Here is a 20989-nt window from a genome sequence, read left to right as displayed (position 1 = left end):
TACATGGAGACCAGCACGTGAGTGTTCTGACCTCTTCCTGCAGAACTCGCTCCCCTCCTGGTGAAGCGCACACAGGAGCTGCAGCAGAGGGGATCCGGGCTGCACTAAGCCTCCCTTCAAGTCACAGACCCGCCCTGATAACCCCCTCTGCAGAGAACAGAACAGCCCCCTCACCTGTCTCCAGATTAGGGGCTGCTTTCAGTCCTCATCAATGGAGGAGCCAGCCTGGGGCTCAATGCTGGATATAGGTCAGAATCACCTGGGGCACACACCTGGGGCACCTTCAACACCACTGAGGCTGAGCCCCATTACACAAGAAATCTCTGGGGACTGGGATCATGAGGATTCCGCAAAACGCCTCAGCAATCCCAAGGGCTGTCAGGGTGGAACACGACTCAGAGGAGACCAGCCCAGCAGCCCACCCATCTGTGGCTCTGCTCTCTTCTGGGACCACCCCCCCCCCCCCATAACCAGACAGTGGAAGAGGAAGTAGCCGAGATCCACACAGAGAGGCATGACAGGCCAGAGTGCTGGGGAAGGCTGGAATGGGACACGGCAGTGTCAGAGATGGCCCCATGAGAAGGTGATATGGCAACAAACACCTGGGGAAGGAAGTTCACCACCTGCATTTGAAGAGTCAGAGAATTCTAGACAGAGGGACCACCCTTGGAAAGCCCTGAGGCAGTCCTGACCCTGGCCCCCAAAACAGCAGGACATCTGTGGGCCTCAGTCCCAGTGAGGAAGGAGGGGACAAGCAGGGGATCAGGTTACAGAAGCAGATCAGGAACGTTTGGCCGCCGTCTTCAGACACTGTTCTTCTTCATCTCAAGTGAATTTTGGAAACCATGTAGTCTCTCACCCATACAGTCTTTGGTTTTTGCTTTTTTTTTTTTCCTTTCACTCTTTAAGAGAAAACACACACGAAGAGCATAATATGCTGTGTATTTTGAAAACAATATGGTCACCTAAGCTCCAGGAAGATGGCACTGCTCTTAACTGGGAGGTGGAGGACTGCAGGGAACACAATTTGGGGGAATTCAGGTGGTCATGTTTGGACACTGTATGGTGGAGAGGTCTCAGCAGAGATGTCAAGGAGACAGGCAGTGAAGAAAATCTACATTTAGGGCAGAAGTCTGAGATGGAGTATGAATCTGGGAGACTGCTGGTTTGTTTATTTGTTTAAGATTTAATTCATTCATTTGTCAAAGAGAGAGAGTGCACAAGCAGGGGGAGTGCCAGGCAGAGCACACAGAGGGAGAAGCAGGCTCCCTGCTGAACTAGGAGCCAAAGAAGGATTTGATCCCCTGGACTCTAGGATCATGACCTGAGCCAAAGACAGCCTGTTTAACCAACTGAGCCACCCAGGCGTCCCATCCCTGGGTATTTAAAGCCATGAGATATGGTGACATGGAAAGTCACTGGGTGTAGAGAAGAGGTCCATGACTGTCTTGTGGGGTGCTTGTCCAATCAGAGAGCAGGGAGCTGAGGAAGAATCTGAGAGGAAGTGAATCAGCTGGAAAGTGAAAAGGGTTGAGAGAAGAAAACTGAAACACACAGATGAGAGATAAGATTTGTCAACAGCAAGATGTCCTGAAAGCCATGAAAAAACATGTTTAAAGGAGTGTCCACTGTTTAACATGCTGCTGATCAGACAGATAAAGACAGATAAAGTGAATTAACCAGACTCAGGAAATGTAAAAATACCTGATCACTTTCCTGTTTACAATTTCTCTGGGTGTGTACCCACCAGTGGATCTGTAGATTATCTGATAATTTTATATTTACTTTTATAAAGAAATCACTAACTTTTTTTTTTGATAGGGAATGCACTGTTTACAGTCCTTGGGGCAGGGCACAATACTTTCAGTTTCACCACCTTCTTTCCAGGGCTTGTTCTTTTCTGAGCCATACACTTTTTTTTTTTTTTTTTTTAGTATAGTCACAGAAGTGGGTATGCAGTAGTATCACTCTGTGGTTCTGATGTGCAGTCCCTAACGATTAGGATCGCTGAGCATGTCTGCATGAGCTTAGTGGCCATCCATCTGTGTATCTTCTCTGAAGAAATGTCTGTTGTGGTCTTTTGCCTACTTTTTAACCATTTACCTATTTTTCTTTTGTTGTCTTGCTTTCCACTGTCATATCCAGGAGTCTGGATTTTTTTCAGGAAGGTGATGGAAAGCCAGTGGAGAATTTAATGCCAGGGACTGACATGACAGGACTTCAGATTTACTCTCTGTAAATTTATTCTCTGGCTGAGCCTAGGCCTTGCCTCTTTCCTCACAGTAATTTTCACTGTTGTCTGGCTTCTAATTACAACTGGTAAAACCCCCCTGCAGAAAAATGCCACATAGACACATGTGCAAAATTTCAATCACTTTAGGGATCATGGTCATTCCGATTTCCTGCTCTTGTCCTTCATCTCCATGTTGCAGCTGTGTTCACTGAGGCCTAGGAAGGAAGTCTTTTCACAAGTTACCTTGAGAACCTCTGAGTTCAGTGAAAATTACATGTAACTGGATTTTTAAAGGGCCCTAAAGAAACATGGGGCACTTTGTCTTTATCCTCATCATGTCAACTCCATTTCAAAAATTCAAGGATCAGAGTGTCTGGCTGTCTCAGTAGGTACAGCATGGGACTTGATCTTGGCTTGAGAGATCAAGCCCCATGTTGGGTGTGGAGCTCACTTAAATAAGTAAGTTAAGTAAGTAAATAAATACAAATAAAGGGCACTCCGTAAGAAAAAAAAAAATTGTAACATTAAAAAAAGAAAAATTCCAAGATCATCCAAAACATGCCTGAGCAAAAGAAACTTCTTTTGTGTTTTAATCAATGGGGAAATATTTTATTTTATTATTTTTTAAAGATTGAATTTATTTATTTGAGAGAGAGAACAAGCAAGGAGGGGAAGGGAGAGAGAGAGAGAGAGATAGAGAGAAACAGACTCCCTGCTAAGCAGGGAGCCCAATATTTGCGGCTAGACCAGGATCCCAGGATCATGACCTGAGCCGAACCCTGATGCCCACCTGACAGAGCCATCCAGGCACTCCATCAATGAGGAAATATTTTAAACACATAAAATGATAAACACAGAGATTTGTTACTGAATACTTCGAAAGACAGTCAGCTGTGGAGGTAAGCTCTGAGCATATTACCTCACCACGAATAGATCAGTTCTACCAGAACAAAGCTCAGAGTCAATCCAGCCCCACCTTCAATATGTTCATACAAAGGACCTGAGAGGGAGGGGTGCCTGGGTGGCTCAGTGAGTTAAAGCCTCTGCCTTCGGCTCAGGTCATGATCTCAGGGTCCTGGGATCAAGCCCCGCATCGGGCTCTCTGCTCAGCAGGAAGCCTGCTTCCTCCTCTCTCTGCCTGCCTCTCTGCCTACTTGTGATCTCTCTCTGTCAAATAAATAAATAAAATCTTTAAAAAAAAAAAAAAAAAAAAAAAGTAGTTCAAAGGACCTGAGGGACCTGAAGGGAACATCTACTTTGGAGCTGACACCTCACTAATTAAATCACATCAAGGAAGAAGAGACACCAGGGAATGTTAGATTAACTTACTAAACTAGTTTCTGACTATTAAGATCATGGGCACCCTTACCAGACATGCACTGAAATAGTCTAAAGTTATTTACTAACTACCGAACAATGTTTCAATATATGAAAATGAGTAGAATGAATGCAGGGGTTCTCAAGTACACACAATGTATTAAGAAAAAAAAAACAGGTTGTAATTTTTTAAAAATCTAGTATCTCTGGAGTCAAAGCTTTCTTTTTTTTTTTTTAGATTATTTATTTATTTATTTGACAGACAGAGATCACAAGGAGGCAGAGAGGCAGACAGAGAGAGGAGAAAGCAGGCTCCCCGCTGAGCAGAGAGCCTGAAAGGGGACTCGATCCCAGGACCCTGGGATCATGACCTGAACTGAAGGCAGAGGCTTTGACCCACTGAGCCACCACCCAGGCACCCCAAAGCTTTCATTGACTGACTGATAGAGAGGGAGAGAGAGACTCCCAAGCTGACTCCATCCCCAGCACAGAGCCTTAGCTGGGGCTGGATCTCACAACCCTGAGATCATGACCTGTGTTGATATCAAGTGTTAAAAGCTTAACTGATTAAGCCACCCAGGCAACCTTTGGGTCAAAGCTTTTACCATAATACAACTACCTAATATTTAGAAAGAATCATAAGAGCTGGTTTAAGATGTCACCATTATTGCAGAAGTTAATGATTATTTACAGAATAGTAGATGTCTAATACACTAACATTTACCTCAATCTGACTTACAAAATGAATTAAACGTAAGAGACGTAGAAAGAAAAAGAAAATCCATTTGAAAGAAAAAGAAACACTTTTAATATTGCTTTAAAAAGCATCATGAAAGGATCGATTCAGGAATTTCTAGTTCCAGTCCATCTCCCCATGCGATCCCAAGATAAGAGGGTGATCTATAACTGACTGACACAGGTCTCTCCCCTCTTTCTGGCTGATCAAGGGTTGCAAACGCAAGCTATCTTACGATGCTAATAATTATTAAATGCACGAGCCTTATAAACAGTTGATATTCTCTTTCTCAACCATTCAATTCAAACAGGCAAATTTAAAGTTAAATACATTATGGAGCCCCATGTCCCATTAACCACCACTCATCCAGACCTGGGTTCCCCTTCCTGCTCCCTCCCAAGGATTTCTGTCTACTAATCTGTTCGTGTGTTTCTCTTTCCCGATTCTCTCCACTGTTTCTCCTTTCCCGTGATTCCCCTGGCTCCGCCCTGTTTTCTCCCCTTTTCTCTCACTACACCTGCACTTTCCGGGAAACTCTTGAAACCTACTTCACCTTCCCTTACTCTTTCGGCCCAACCTTTCGCACTGTTCCCATCTCCATAGATTTCGGCCTCTCTCTCCCCCCACCCGTGTCCTCTCTGCTCCCCAGTTCCGTTCCCTCTTTCCTGTCACGCACTCTGGCTAAGCTCTCGCACTGCTGTTTCTCTCTGAGCGGTCATCCCCACCGCCTCTCTGTCCCAGCATCGTCTACCCAAAACCTTCTTCTTCCCACTGTCTGCGTGAAGCGCGTCGCCCCTGTCACCCCACTTCTGTTAACCGAGGGCCCTACTATTCGGCTCCCCTTCTTCCGGAGCGCCGCCCCTTCCTCCACATTTCGCTCGTTTCTTTTCTCCGCTGGCGACTTGCCCTTCCGCTCTTAGGGCCTCGTTGCAAGTCCCTCCCGCATCCTCCTCATCTCGCCGTCTCTTACGGACCCTCTCACTGCTCTTTCCTCCGCCATTCTCTCTCCGCCCCCCCCCATCTCCCTCGTCGGCCGCAGTCACCGCCTCTACAAGGCCCCCCATCCTCGCGTGGGGGAGGGGACCTACTCGGTCACTCCCCGCGAGCTTCCGTCCGGGAATTTCCCGCTCCTGAAAGCCCGCACCGAAGAGGTCTTAGTCCCTCGCTGGGCCTCGGTCCCCTCACTGCACGCGGGGCTGCACGGGGGCGTCTCAGGAGGGCGGCGCGGTCCGCGCGGAACCAGGGCCAGGGAGAGACTGTGCGTCTGTGGGCCGAGCCGGGCCAGGCTGCGGCGCGGGACGCACACGCCCATCTCCCTGGCCTCCCACGGCGCGGGTGGGAGCGGTGCCCGGGACGGCGTGAAGCACGGAGACAGCGCGGCAGGCGGCGTGTGAAGGCCCGAGGGCTGGAGACCACAGGCGGGGACCGACTCCGACGATGGGAACAGAAAGGCCCCGGGATCCCCGGGCCGCCAGCGCCGCTCGCAGGATTCTGTGTGTCTCCGCGACACGCTACTTACCGCGGTGGGAGGCGCGGTTGAAGGGGCTCGAATGTGCGTGGAGACCCCAGACCTCAGGGGTGAAGGCCTGGGGACTGAGGTTCTGACACTCACTGAGCACGTTAAAAGCCCTCAGAGGCCCATTTGACATTCGCTCCCTGACAGCCGCTTCCGGGTCGGTGAAAAACTGCGCGTGCGCGCCGGTGGAGCCGCGGGACTGGGCAGGGCCTGAGGGTGCTTCCGGCAATGGGCGGTGTGCGAACAGTGGCCAGGCTCTGAGGCGCACAGCGTGTGGGCGGGGCTGGGGCGAGTCCTGGATTTTGCACTTCCGGCAACAGGGGGACCTCACGCCCCGCCAGACCTCGGCCCCAAACCCGGGGGACAGGATTGGGTGGAGCTATAGAGGAGTGCTTCCGGTAATGGGAGAGAAACTGAAATGGCCGGTGGAGCCAAGATGTCGGAAGGACGGGGCCAGGCGGAAATTGGGCGGAAAACTTCCGGCACTTGGCGAGTCCTGAGGTTTGCCCTAGCTAGGATTTCCGGAGAGAGAACGGGACTGTTCAGTGGGCTGGACAGGATCTGGCGCCCTCGTGCCTTTTTTTTTTTTTTAAATTTTTAACCTCTTCTACTTATTTTGTGTCCGGTGGGACGGGACTACTTCCTGCCAATTTAAGTTCATGTTTGAGCAGTGAGGTAAAAGTTGGAGTTGTGTGGGACATGTGTGTTGAAAGTTAACATGGTTACATTTTAAGGGTGAAAGTGGTTTTCCTCAGAAACTGAGAACAAGAAAGAACGTCTGGCAACGGTGTGGAGAAAAAGGAACCCTCCTGTACCGTCTGTGGGAATGCAAACTGGTTCAGACCAGACTGTAGAAGACAGTATGGATTTAGTCCAAATGTTAAAACTAGAACTACCTTACTACCCAGTCATTGAACTAGTGGGTATTTACCCAAAGAGTAGTTAACACCAATTCCAACAGATATATGCACCCATGTTTACTGTAGCGTTATTTACAATTATCAAATCATGGAAACAAATGTCCATCAACTGATGAATGGATGAGAATATATATACATATATATATATACATATATATGTATATATATATATATATACACACACACACACACACACAATGGAATATTATTCGGCCATACAATAGAGTGAAATCTTGCCATTTGCAACAACATGGATGGAGCTAGATGATATAATGCTAAGTGAAATAAGTCCTTTTTCTCCAAGTCTTTGCCAACACTCATTGTTTCTTGCGTTGTTGATTTTAGACATTCTTACAGCTGTGAGGCGATATCTTATTGTACTTTAGATTTGCATTTCCCTGATAGTGATGATGAACATCTTTTCATGTATCTCTTGACCATCTGGATGGCTTCTGCCAAGTTCACTTTACTTTTATCCAAAGTAACTAATGTGTTTTCATTAAAAAATTATTTTATATTTTAGCACTTTGCTCCTTTTCTGTTTCATTTTGTATAAAAGACTTTTAATATATAAAATTTGTAAGGTTTCACTACCATATACATTATATGGCATTTCATAAGCTTTAAAGTAATGCTTAGAGTCTTGATGTTCATTACATTTGAATTACTTAGCATTTACTAAAATTTGAATAATATTACTCACAAACTCTTTAAGTTTTTCACTCCAAAATTAACATTGTGATGATCCCACAAAGATTGAATTTTGGGTAAAAATGTTGCCATGTATATTACATTTTAAGATTTCTCTGAGGTGGGGCTCCTGGGTGGCTCAGTTGGTTAAGCGACTGCCTTTGGCTCAGGTCATGATCCTGAAGTCCTGGGATCAAGTCCCACATCGGGCTCCCTGCTCGGCAGGGAGTCTGCTTCTCCCACTGACCTCTCTCCTCTCATGTTCTCTCTCTCTCTCTCAAATAAATAAATAAATAAAATCTTTAAAAAAAAAAAGATTTCTCTGAGGTAGTTATTTACTGATGTTTAGTAATGTTTTACACTTGCTTAAATATAGTGCCCATTCAGTATAATTTTAAGATCTCCCCACTATGAATGTCTGACTAGTGAAAATTCATCCAAAAGACTTTGCAAGTTCATTACTTTTGCAATTTTCCCCCAATAACTGTGATATTTTGTTATCAATAAAGGATGGCTCAAAACTTTCCTACCTTTGCAAATGTTGGTTTTGACACTAGGAAGAATTCTTTTAGGTTGTGACAGTAAGGATCCATTTTGACAGATTTCTCTACTTGATTATGTTCATAATGTACATCTTTGGTTTTAAATGTAAGTCACCCAGATATAGCTGAAAAAATAATCCAATCATATTATCAAATCATTCCATGAATTTGTTTCCTACACATTAAAAAATAGTTTTGGGGATACATTTGGGGATCTTGCAGAAGGTAGATTATATAGATTATGCTGTACTACATAATATTGTCAACCATACATGTTGGTTTCAGCATGGACTCCCATGTTCACAAGCAAAGTTCCATCAAACTCTGGAAGTTGTAGAACTTCCATCAAACAGTTGTGGAGAAGCCAATTATAGGTGAAATTCATGCACCTGTTTTGTTTATGGGGAATTTTGTTGCTTATAAAATTTATAAGTCAGCAAAATGAACACATTCACAGGTGAAAAAAAAAGAGTATTTCCTCAATCACAGGAAGGCTTTGATATGTGTCTCCCTGTTATAACATTATAAAAAGGATGCAAATTATTAAAGATTAAAGATTTCAAAATCATTAGATTTCAAACTTTAGAAAAACACAAACTTAGGTGAATTAAAAATTAAACTCTGCATCACAAAAACAGAGTATACACTTTTTAAGCACACATGGAACATATATTTATCACTATCAACATTTAAAAATCTAGACTTAGGTAAGGAGAGACATATACAAAACATTCTTGCAATAGAGAAATTTCTCTGATCACAAGATGTACAAAAATCTCAAGGTCTGACAGAAAAAAAAGGTTTTCTAAAGAGGAGTAAACAAGACTAGCAAGAAGAAGAGATGTGGTAGTATATAAGCAGGTAGCATGACCTATAGTTAATCAGGAAATTTTTTAAAAAGATTTTTATTTTAGAGAGAGAGTGGGGAGAGGTACAGAGGGAGAGGGAGAGAGAATCCTAAGCAGACTCCCTACTGAGTGCAGAGCCTGAAGCAGGGCCTGATGCAGAGCTGTAGGAGTTCAATCCCAGGACCCATGAGATCATGACCTAAACCACAATCACAAGTCAGACACTCAACCGAGCCACTCAGGTATCCTGGTCAGGAAATATTTTACCCTGAGGTCAGCCCTCTCTTTTGAGGGTCTGTTAGCAGGAAGTGTTTTTCCTAATTACAATCTTAAGATGAGCCAGTGTTCAGGTTCTGGAACCTTGGGAGAAAGAGAGAACTTAATATTTGATTAAGTCATGTTACAGGTATTAAATTCTGGCTGATCAGTAGGGACAATCAGTTCACCTAATTATTTACAAAAGGTGGGGGGGGGGGACTTTCAAGGATTTGTGCCTGGCTTTGTTCCAAGTAAACTATAGACTCTAAATCCTACCAAGTAATATAAGAAAGGGTATTTTTTACTGTAAGCTGTTTCCTGGAAGAGAAAGCATTGAGGAATTTCTGAATCATATGTTTTCCAGGATTCCATACTCAGATAAATGTCAATATTCTCATTACCTATTAGAAGACCCTAAAATGAATAGAGTTCAAAAAAATGAGTACATGTTATATTTGTAAAAAGTAGTATTAAAAATGTGATTAATAAGAGTGACAGTGAACTTGCCTAGGAACTCAAAAGTATATGCCTGTGTATGGCATTTAAAGTCCCTGCATCTTTATTATACCATTTTTGCAAAATTTTGACAGGACGTAAGTACACAGTTTTAAAATTATTGTACAAAATAGGATGAGTTGCAGAATGATGAACACATTTTGTATGATAGTATGACATTTTGTGTAAAATCATTTCATCCTAAAGGGGTCTTTTCTAAAAACCTTGAGAAGGTGGGCGCCTAGGTGGCTCAGTGGGCTAAAGCCTCTGCCTTCATCTCAGGTCATGGTCCCAGGGTCCTGGGATCGAGGCCCGCATCGGGCTCTCTGCTCAGCGGGGAGCCTGCTTCCTCCCCTCTCTCTGACTGCCTCTCTGCCTACTTGTGATCTCTCTCTCTGTCAAATAAATAAATAAAATCTTTAAAAACAAAACAAAAAAAAACCTTGAGAAGGGAGTTACCCCATATTCATTTTCCTAGGATACAGGGAAACAGATCATATTTACATAAGGAAAAGAACATAGGGGAGCAGGGGTCATACAACTGACAAAAATTGTGACGTTTAGTTCAGCCTGCATGGTTATGACTGGGGAAAGATGGACTCAAAATAGGTGAACACCTAGTTGTAGCAATGTAATTTCACAGGTAACACCCATAGGCTTGTGAGTATAATCAGTAGTATCATCTGGGAATAAAGAGAAATTGGTTACAGGTAAAACCAAGTGGTCTTCAACATAGTGAATAGATCACAATTTTTGGTGACAGATCTAACCATCAGAAACGTTTCCCCCTTTTGCAATGGACTGAAACAAGCAGATTGGAGCATAGTCTAGGGAAAAACAGAAATGAAATCTTTGTGTGCAACTATGTAAGAAAAGTTTCCCTTGCTCAAGCACATGAAAAACCCCTGGAGTATTAGAGGGGTAGTGAGAAAACCAAACCCTGACCCCTGCCCCCTCCAGCCCAATGGCTTGTTTTTTGGTTGGGAGATTTTGATAACTGATTCCATGTCCTTACTTGTCATTAGTCTGTTAAGATTTTATTTGTGATTTAAGCTTTGTGGATCGCATATTTCTAGGTATTTTTTAGGTTCTCCAATGCGTTGGGCTGTTTATACTTTCTTATGATCTTTTGTATTTCTATGTTATCTGTTGTAATGTTTCCTCTTTCATGTGATTGAGTCTTCTTTTTTTTTCCCGGTGAAGCTCAAGTTCTGTCAATTATGTTTAGCTGTTCAAAAAGCCAGTCTTGGGGTGCCTGGGTGGCTCAGTGGGTTAAGGCCTCTGCCTTCGGCTCGGGTCATGATCTCAGGGTCCTGGGATCAAGCCCCGCATTGGGCTCTCTGCTCGGCAGGGAGACTGCTTCCCCCTCTCTCTCTGCCTGCCTCTCTGCCTACGTGTGATCTCTGTCAAATAAATAAAATCTTTAAAAAAAAATCAGTCTTTAATAATAAAGAGAGGGGCACCTGGGTGGCTCAGTGGGTTAAAGCCTCCGCCTTCGGCTCAGGTCATGATCCCAGGGTCCTGGGATTGAGCCCCGGCATTGGGCTCTCTGCTCAGCAGGGAGCCTGCTTTGCTCCCCCCTCCCCACTCCCCCACCTGCCTCTCTGCCTGTGAGCTCTCCCTGTCAAATAAATAAATAAGATCTTAAAAAATAATAATAATAAAGAGGACAAGCCAACAAGAAGATAAAGCAATTATAAATATTTGTGCACCCAACACCGGAGCTTTTTTTTTTTTCCATAGGAGCATTTAAATACATAAGACAGTTAATTACAAAAATAAAGGAACTAATTGATAATACAATTGTAGTATGGGACTTTAACACCCTGCTTACATCAATGGATAGATAACCTAAACAGAAAGCCAACATGGAAACAGTGGCTTTGAATGACACACTGGAACAGATGGACTTAACAGATGTATTCGGAACTTTCCATCCTAAAATGGCAAATACACATTCTTTTCAAGTGCACACAGAACATTCTCCAGAATAGGTCATATATCAGCCCATAAAACAGCCTCAACAAATTTAAGATCAAATTCATACCATGTGTATTTTCTGAACACAATGCTATGAAACAAAGTCAACCATAAGAAAAAATGTGGGAAGATGACAAATACACAGACGTTAAACAACACGTTACTAAACAATGAATGGATCAACCAGGAAATAAAAGAAAAAAAATTTTAAAGTATATGGAAATAAATGAAAATGAAAACACAATGGCCCCAAATCTATGGGATACAGCAAAAGTGGTTCTAAGTGGAGAGTTTATAGAAATACAGTTTAAAGTATTTTATTTATTTATTTGACAGAGAGAGACAGTGGGAGAGGGAACACAAGCAAGGGGACTGGAGGAGAACAGGGGGAGAGGGAACACAAGCAGAGAGAGGGAGAAGCAGGCCTCCCATTGAGCAGGGAGTCTGATGTGGGGCTTGATCCCAGGACCCTGGGATCACGACCTGAGCCGAAGCAGATGCTTAACGACTGAGCCACCCAGGTGCCCCAGAAATACAGTTTATAGAAATACAGAAATACAGGAGTACCTAAGAAGCAAGAAAAATCTGAAATAAACAACCTAATATTATATCTAAAGGAGCTAGAAAAAGAAAAACAAAACCTAAAACCAGCAGAAGAAAGGAAATAGTAAAGATTAGGACAGAAATAAATGATATAGAAACGAAAACAAAACAAGACAACAGAACAGATCAATGAGACCAGGAGCTGGTTCTTTGAAAAAAATCAATAAAATTGATAAACCTCAAAAAAAATTGATAAACCTCTAGCCAGACTTACCAAGAAGGGAAAGGACTCAAATAAATAAAATGACAAATGAGAGGGAGAAAGAACAACCAACACCACAGAAATACAATTGTAAGTGAATGTTATTAAATACTATATGCCAACAAATTGAACAACTTAGAAGAAATGGATAAATTCCTAGAACATAAACTTCCACAACTGGAGAAAGGAATAAATAAAAAGTGAACAGACTGATAATCAGCAAAGAAACTTAATCAGTAATCAAAAAACTCCCAACAAATTAAAGTCCAGGCCAGATGGCTTCACAGATGAATTCTACCAAACATTTAAAGAAGAGTTAATACCTTCTCTTCTCAAACTTTTCCAAAAAAAAAAAAAAAAAAAAAAAAAAGGAAAACTTCCAAATTCAATTTATGAGGCCAATATTATCATGATACCAAAACCAGATAAAGACACCACTAAAAAAAGAGAACTACAGGCCAATATCCCTGGTGAACATAGATGCCAAAAAAAAAAAAAAAAATCTAAATAAATACTAACAAACCAAATTCAACCAAATTCAAAGGATCATACACCATGATCAAGCAGGATTTACTCCTGGATTGCAAGGGTGGTTCAATATTTGCAAATCAATGTGATACATCACATCAATAAGGGAAAGGTAAGAACCATGATGTAAATGGGGTGTTAAAGTCCTGTACTATAATCGTGTTATCAAAAGTTCCTTTATTTTTATAACTAACTGTTTTATGTACTTAAATGCTCCTATGTTTTGTGATGAAATTGCTCTGGAGTTAGTAGTGATAGGTTTTACAAAATTGTGAATTCACAAAAAGCCACTTAATTGTACACTATTAAGGTATCAACTTTATGGCATGTGAATTATATATAAATAAAATGAACAAATATCTAATATATTTACATTGAATTCAGGAAAACGTTCTGACAGATTGTCTCTGGCCTCAAGACCTTGGAGATACAGGGCCCAATCTCCACTGCAGTACAAGTGATGAGGATAGCAATTATAATGGCAGGAAAAGAAGAGATTTTACATATTTTTGAGGTGAAATGAGCACACTTTTTTAAAAGATTTTATTTATTTGACAGACAGCGATCACAAGTAGGCAGAAAGACAGGCAAAGAGAGAGGAGGGGAAGCAGGCTCCCTGCTGAGCAGTTAGCCCAATGCGGGGCTCGAACCCAGGACCCTGGGATCATGACCTGAGCTGAAAGCAGAGGCTTTAACCCACTGAGCCACCCAGGTGCCCAGAAATGAGCACATTTTTAACCAAAATTCCAGTGTAACTGGAAGCACTTAGGTCTCCTGCCTTCACATTTCAAGATGTCTGTCAGTTCATCTTGCATCACTGCAGTTATTACTGAACTAAAGATATAAAGGACCCTCTTTCTGTACACTCATAAAGCACTTACTTTGTACCTCTCATTTTTATGTTGTACAAGTTTCAAAACAACCCTTCTGTCATACAGCCTCCAATTTTTTTTTTACTAAAGGGATGAAATGTAAATAAAATATATAAATTAGTTTAAAAGGTGTGGAGGGAAAAGTGGTAAGGAAAATTTTTATAAGAAAATTAAAGTGAATTTCTAACACAGTTGAAAAAGAACCATAAACCATAAGGCTTGTTAATGTATTCTCAAATTTAGATTTTTCTAGCCTTTGAAAAATTTCGCTCCTAGTAAAATCCTTGTCATTATTTCTTGTCTGATAAAACTTCTACACATCAATTTTCATGAAACTACCATAAAAATATCACAATTTATCTAAACAGTATTTCATACTTCCAATAACATATTGTATAAAGAATCCTACCTGTGCAGCAGCAAAGGTATTAGCATCAGGAAAAATGGTCTTTCCCAACCAAGGAGTGAGACACTTCAAAAGTAAACTTTCAGTGCTGAATTATTCTAACTTCATTTTTTTAAAGGTTTTATTTATTTATTTGACAGACAAAGATCACAAGTAGGCAGAGAGGCAGGCAGAGAGAGGGGAGAGGGAGAAGCAGGCTCCCTGCTGAGCAGAGAGCTTGATGCGGGGCTCGATCCCAGGACCCTGGGACCATGACCTGAGCTGAAGGCAGAGACTTTAACCCACTGAGCCAGCCAGGTGCCCCATCTAACTTAATTTTTAAAAATTTGATTATTAACAGCTTTTAAGTCTCCCATCCCTCCTCCCATTCTACCTCAAACCTATATAGGCTGATGAGAAAGGCTGTGTACTTTTTCTTTAGCACTGGTGGAAAGTTTAGGCCACATTCAGTACCCTCTCCTCAGCTCCACCATAAGAGCCCCATACCAACAAATCTGGACAAGAGGGTCCTTAACATATTAATCATGACTTAGATAGTAGTTTTACATCTATTAAATGCCACTCATGATGTCACTCAAATTTATATTATATTGGATTATAATTTCAGTGTTCTTGTTCTTCCAGTAAATTCTGGACATGAATGAACATCACCTAATGAAGTTTGCCCTTTTATCTTATTAAACCCTTCCAAGAGATCTTTGTGGTGACATGAAAGGATTATAATTAAAGTATAATATCAACAGATTTCAAACCTCAGGATGGAAATCACTGATAGTAATTTGGCCTTTTCAAGAAACCTGAAATAAACTATTTAATAAAATGAAGGTACAGGCATCCTTTTAACTTTAACAGCCATTATAGGTATTATTAATTTTTAATAAACTGTCAATTATTAAATTTAGAATTAAATTGAATAATAATTCATTCTATTCTAATATTTGCCTGAATGAATGAATAATAATAATTTTGCTACAAGATTTTATGATTACTCAAGTGGTAAAAGCAACACTGATCTAGTGAGGAGTGGGGAGATCATCTGAAGAAAGGAGGAGATGAACGTCCAGGTGCCCCCTCATGAAAACTTTCAATTCAGAGTCGATATAGCATCAGTCCCAGTCTAGCAGGGCAGGCGCCCCCCAAGAAACTCACTAGGGCAGATCCCAACATCTAGAGGGACATTATCCTCACTGAGGGACCCCAGGTTCCTATAGTTCTCCAACATCACATCCTTGTACAAGGCCCTCTGAGCAGGGTCCAGGCACTCCCACTCCTCCGGAGAGAATTCTATGACCACATCCCTGAAGGTCAACAGCACCTCTAATGAAAAACACATTACACTAAGAGACCACGGGGAGAGTTCTTATCTTCACACAGATCATAGGAGAGAGGTGTAAAGATTGATTTGGCTGTAGTGACAAATCAGTGTAAGATAATTTTGTGTTATTATACTTCTCAACCAGAGGACATAAAGCCACAAAATCACTGTGCAATCCACAATTTTGTGAACAACAAAATATACAAATAAAAAAATGTATCACAAGGTGGACTACATAGAAGGGCTAGATAGCACATTTGACACACCAATTGTTTCTTTGAGGAGCTACACTATGAGTAGTGTCTTTTTTTTAATTACTTTTATTAACATATAATGCATTATTTGCCCCAGGGGTACAGGTCTGTGAATCATCAGGCTTATATATTTCACAGCGCTCACCATAGCACATACTCTCCCCAATGTCCATCACCCAACCACCCTATCCCTAACCCCCAGCAACCCTCAGTTTGTTTTGTGAGATTAAGAGACTCTTATGGTTTGTCTCCCTCCCGATCCCATCTTGTTTCATTTTTTCCTTCCCTACCCCCCAAACCTCCCACTCTGCCTCTCAACTTCCTCATATCAGGGAGATCATATGATAATTGTCTTTCTCTGATTGATTTATTTCGCTCAGCATAATACCCTCTAGTTCCAACCACATAGTTGCAAATGGCAAGATTCCATTTCTTTTGATGGCTGCATAGTATTCCGTTGTATATATATACCACATCTTCTTTATCCATTCATCTGTTGATGGACATCTACTCTCTTTCCATAGTTTGGCTACTGTGGACATCACTGCTATAAACATTCGGGTGCACGTGCCCCTTTGGATCACTATATTTGTATCTTTAGGGTAAATAACCAGTAGTGCAATTGCTGGGTCATAGGGTAGATCTATTTTCAACTTTTTGAGGAAACTCCATGCTGTTTTCCAGAATGGCTGGACCAGCTTGCATTCCCACCAACAGTGTAGGAGGGTTCCCCTTCCTCTGCATCTGATGAGTAGTGTCTTTAAAGATTACAAAGTTCACAGTGCCTTTTAAGAAAGTTTAAAATGCAAGAACGTGATGATGATGATTATGATGGCAGAAACAAAAGTTTTTTAAACATTTATGATGTACTAAACATTACTCAAATGGGTATTATTTTGTGTAATAACATTAGGGAAATATCTGTGTCCACTTTATAGAGGAAGCAACTGTCACAGAAACTCTAAGAAACTAGCCTTGGGTCAGATAACTAAGAAATGGCAAAGCTGGCACCTGAGCCAGGTGTTCGGAATTTAGACTTGAACCTGAGAATCACACAGTTAAGTAACAGATAGTGTTGAAAGTACACTGATAGCGGGTTTCCTAAATGAGAAAAGAAGAAATGAGTTCCAAGTTAAAAACAAAGACCTGCAGAAAATGTCATTTTATATGTACACACATAGTATGTTACTATTGTTACCACTATTTTTTAAAAGATTTTATTTATTTATTTGACAGACAGAGATCACAAGTAGGCAAAGAGGCAGGCAGAGAGATAGGGAGAAGCAGGCTCCCCGCTGAGCAGAGAGCCTGATGCGGGGCTCGATCCCAGGACCCTGGGATCATGACCCAAGCCGAAGGCAGAGGCTTTATTTAACCCACTGAGCCATCCAGGTGCCCCTATTGTTACCACTATTAATTCACTAATGAGTTCTTGTAGAAAAAAAATTTAAGGCCAAGAAAAATTCATAAGAACAATTTCCAAAGGTTAAAATAAGTATTAAAATTACTTATGAAACAATGCATCTTTTATACACACCCATAGGTTTCCGCTCACATACACCCATGCACGTATAAACACAATTTCAGTAAAAGCAGTCCTCTCAGACAGATTTTTGTAATGAATTTTTTAATCTTTTTTTTTTTACTCATGTGTATTTCAGTATTTTTTGTAAAATGGACATTTAGAAACTGTACTTATTTTTAACCCACTGAGCCACCCAGGCGCCCCAGTAAATGCATTCTTAAAAGACACACACTTGGGGCGCCTGGGTGGCTCAGTGGGTTAAGCCTCTGCCTTCAGTTCAGGTCATGATCTCAGGGTCCTGGGATCGAGCCCTGCATCAGGCTCTCTGCTCAGCGGTGAGCCTGCTTCCCCCTCTCTCTGCCTGCCTCTCTGCCTACTTGTGATCTCTTGCTCTCTGTCAAATAAATAAATCTTTAAAAAAAAAAAAAAAAAGACACACACTTAATCTTCCACAAAACAGGCAACAGTGATTACAGAGTTGGTGAGTGATGATGGAGGGCATGACAGGGAAGCAGATGTTTACTTCTTAGTCCAAAATCTGCAACACTGTTTGGAGTTTTACCTCAAAACAAGGATATATGGCATGTGATGTTTAAAACAAAAGAAATGTAACATTTTAGTAACAACTGGTGATAACAAAGACTAAGTTTTTGCTCCAATGTAATGGCTGAAACATTTTTAGGTAAAACACCGGCTACACAAAAGTTCCTTAATTAGCAAGGGTCTTCATGTGATGGATATGCTGTGAGTGATGTTAAAGAACTTAACTGTTAAAACAAATTATATAATAAAACATCCTTTATCATTGATAAGTTTCAGAACTTTCAACTCTAACCCAAATTATTAATATTTTAGAACTAGAAACATGCTGATTTACTTGTTCAGCATCAAATGCTTTGTAAAATCAGGGACAACAGGTTTTTCCTCTTCTCAGTCTTATTTTCCAGCTGTTCCTGCATATTAATATGGCACATAAATGTGTAGGTCATTTTTTTCTTTTTCAAATTTGTACTTAAGTTCTAGTTAGTTTACGTGTAGTGTAATATTGTTTTCAGGAGCAGAATTTAATGATTCATCACTTACATGTAACACCCCAAGCACAACAGGACAAGTGCTCTCCTTAATGCCCATCTCCCCATCCCTCACCTACCTCTCTCCATCACCCCTATGTTTGTTCTCTACCATTAAGAGTCTCTTATGGTTTGCTTCCCTCTTTTTCCTCCATCCCCTATGTTCATCTGTTTTGTTTCTTAAATTCCAAATATCCAGAAAATCATATATTTGTATTTCTCTGCTGACTTATTTTGCTGAAGGACTTTTTTTTAAAGATTGTATTTATTTATTCGACACAGAGAGAGCGAGAGAGCACAAGCAGGAGGAGTGGCAGAGGGAAGGGGAGAACCAGTTCCCCTATCCCCACAGTAAAGAACCCCATTCCAGACTCTATCCAAGGAACTTGGGATCATGACTTGGGCAGAGGCTTAACCGACTGAGCCACCCAGGCGCCCCTTAATGCAGTGCTTCTTGCTGCTACTCTACATGGAACTGACAGTGCATTCATACGCAACTCCTAAAACAATCCCCTTTGCCAACCGCACTGACACCAAAGCCCCACTCCCAGTTTCTGATTCACACCTGAGTATGAAACCCTCCCCCTGATGATCCCCCAACAGGGTCTCTTCACAGGTTCCTGTCTCCGGGTCTTGATGAGATGGAATGTAAGTGGAAATGAGAGGTACGGATGCAAGGCTGGGGTGAGTTCGAGCAAACATTTGGCAGGTACCTTGAGAGTACATTACCAAGTCTAGAAAAACCAGCATTTCAGGAAAGACAGACAGAAGAAACAACCAAGAATGTGAATTTTACCTGGGAACGAGTCATTCCTGCCTCCTCTTCCTTTTCTCTTCCTCTGGACTTGTTTCTCGGATAAGATCAGTCTTGGCAAGTGGACCCTGAGTGAACACAGGCTGCTTAATGCCTAGAACGCACACGCCCCCTTCGCGTGACAACCACGCGCACGGGAGGACCTCAACAAGGAAGACAGTCCTCGGCCGCCCGCCGCCCAAGAGGGGCTCGTGAACACAGAGATAAGCCAGTGAGGCAGTTTCTCCCCTTTTCTTCCCACCTCACTGCCCCGCTCTGAGGCCCACGCGTTCTGTGGCTGCGGCCCCGACCAAACGCGGCACAGAACAGAGCCCCGCCTTCCCGTATCCGGGACGGGGACAGGGCAGGACAGTGGAGCTCCCGAAGCGCGTCTCCACGAATCCAGGGGCTGGAAGCGGACACAGACGCCGCGCCCCGGGGTTACCAGGCCTGGAACTTCTCACGACGACGCCGGGACTCCTCGTGGCCCGAACGGCAAGGATGGCAGTTGTAACCTCCAGAGAACCCGGGTGTGGAAGACTGGAGGCTTGAGGCCGCAAACCACGGGTTTGTGACTGAACATCCGAAACCACTCACCCGAGCGTTTCTGTCACTCAGCCCATTCACTTCCGGGTCTGCAGGCTACTACGCATGCGCAGACGGGAGAGGCAGTTACAGGGGCGGGACTTGGGGAGGGCCAGGGCCTCAACTTGGGCAGGGCCAGGGCCTCAGGGAAGATGGCAATTCTGTGTGCAGCAACTCTGTAGTTTTGTCACCAACTATTCCAGAACAATATGCCCGATCCTTTTGCTTTGTGATGTTTTTGCTGTCCTATTTTTGTCCATGTTTTTGCCAAACACATAAATAAGAATTATGATGTTTACCAGCATTTGCAACTTCTAGCATAGGGTGACCAAAAAGCCAATGAACTTGGAAGCTTTTGTTTTAAGCTCTGTCTGCTCTGAGTTCCTGAGGCTGATCGTGATGGTCTGGAAGATACCCAAAAGGCAGTGGTGTCAGTGGACACCCTGCTGGCAACTGTGAACACACTGAGCAAGTTTACCTCTAAAATAACGGCGGGCCGGGGGGGGAGGGGTGTGTGCTTTAATCCAAAACCTCCAGTGTGGACGCCTGGGTGGCTCAGTGGGTTAAGCCACTGCCTTCGGCTCAGGTCATGATCTCAGGGTCCTGGGATCGAGTTCCACATCGGGCTCTCTGCTCGGCAGGGAGCCTGCTTCCCTCTCTCTCTCTGCCTACCTCTCTGTCTACTTGTGATCTCTGTCTGTCAAATAAATAAATAAAAAAAATCTTCAAAACAAAACAAAACAAAACCTCCAGTGTATGGGGGATTCCTTTAGAAAGAATAAACAAGGAATTGACTAAGTCAGGTGCTTGAGAATCAGATCTATAGACCTTAACATGCATCCACCGAAGGGTTTATGTAGTGATAAAAAAGTGGTAAAGAATTAAGAAATTCCCCAGGAATCCAACCACAGTCTGTGATGAGATGATCACCCCTGTTGCCAAATTCTTAGTAGCCATTCTGTCATTTCCCACTAAATAATATTTATATTCAGAGTCCTTTCTTGAGACTGGAAGTTTAGGTTATTATTATCATGGCAACTGAAATCTTATATTCTCCCCTTAGAATTTTTTCCCACACATATAAATTTATCTCCTGTTCTCATGAAATTTTCTAGGTTTATACATTCTATCCAAGGAGAACCCCTTTCCCACATGTGAGCACTTAATCACCTGGATTCTTGATAAGTCCCCTTCCCTTACAGACCATCACTCAAACTGAAATAGAAAATACTCACCTGATTTTTCCCTCTGTTATGGCCACCTCTGCCAAGATCACTCACTGGAGATACTCAGCTTAACTG

At 42.3% G+C, this 20989-nt stretch overlaps 1 protein-coding gene and 1 long non-coding RNA gene across 3 annotated transcripts in view; both read right to left on the bottom strand.

Moving 5' to 3' along the window:
- LOC125088574 (zinc finger protein 677-like) overlaps nt 1–7980 on the bottom strand; it is a 37802-nt gene extending 29822 nt beyond the window's left edge. The window contains 1 exon segment of the mRNA XM_047709776.1: nt 7953–7980. The gene's annotated coding sequence lies outside the window, so the exon portion shown is untranslated.
- Nucleotides 7981–17672: 9692 nt separating this feature from the next.
- LOC125088930 (uncharacterized) lies at nt 17673–19735 on the bottom strand. 2 transcript variants are annotated; one of them, XR_007123815.1, is made up of 3 exons: nt 19701–19735; nt 19107–19192; nt 17673–17802 (listed from the first exon to the last, which is right to left on the bottom strand). It is a non-coding gene; the product is annotated as an uncharacterized LOC125088930 (long non-coding RNA). The 2 variants fall into 2 exon arrangements; XR_007123814.1 differs by lacking the exon at nt 19701–19735 and adding an exon at nt 19549–19690.
- Nucleotides 19736–20989: the final 1254 nt, after the last annotated feature.

The sequence above is a fragment of the Lutra lutra genome, chromosome 17, assembly GCF_902655055.1.
Source record: "Lutra lutra chromosome 17, mLutLut1.2, whole genome shotgun sequence".
Classification (NCBI taxonomy): Eukaryota; Metazoa; Chordata; class Mammalia; order Carnivora; family Mustelidae; genus Lutra; species Lutra lutra.
The sequence above is the reverse complement of the archived record's forward strand: the minus strand, read 5'-3'. Positions and strand labels throughout refer to the sequence as shown.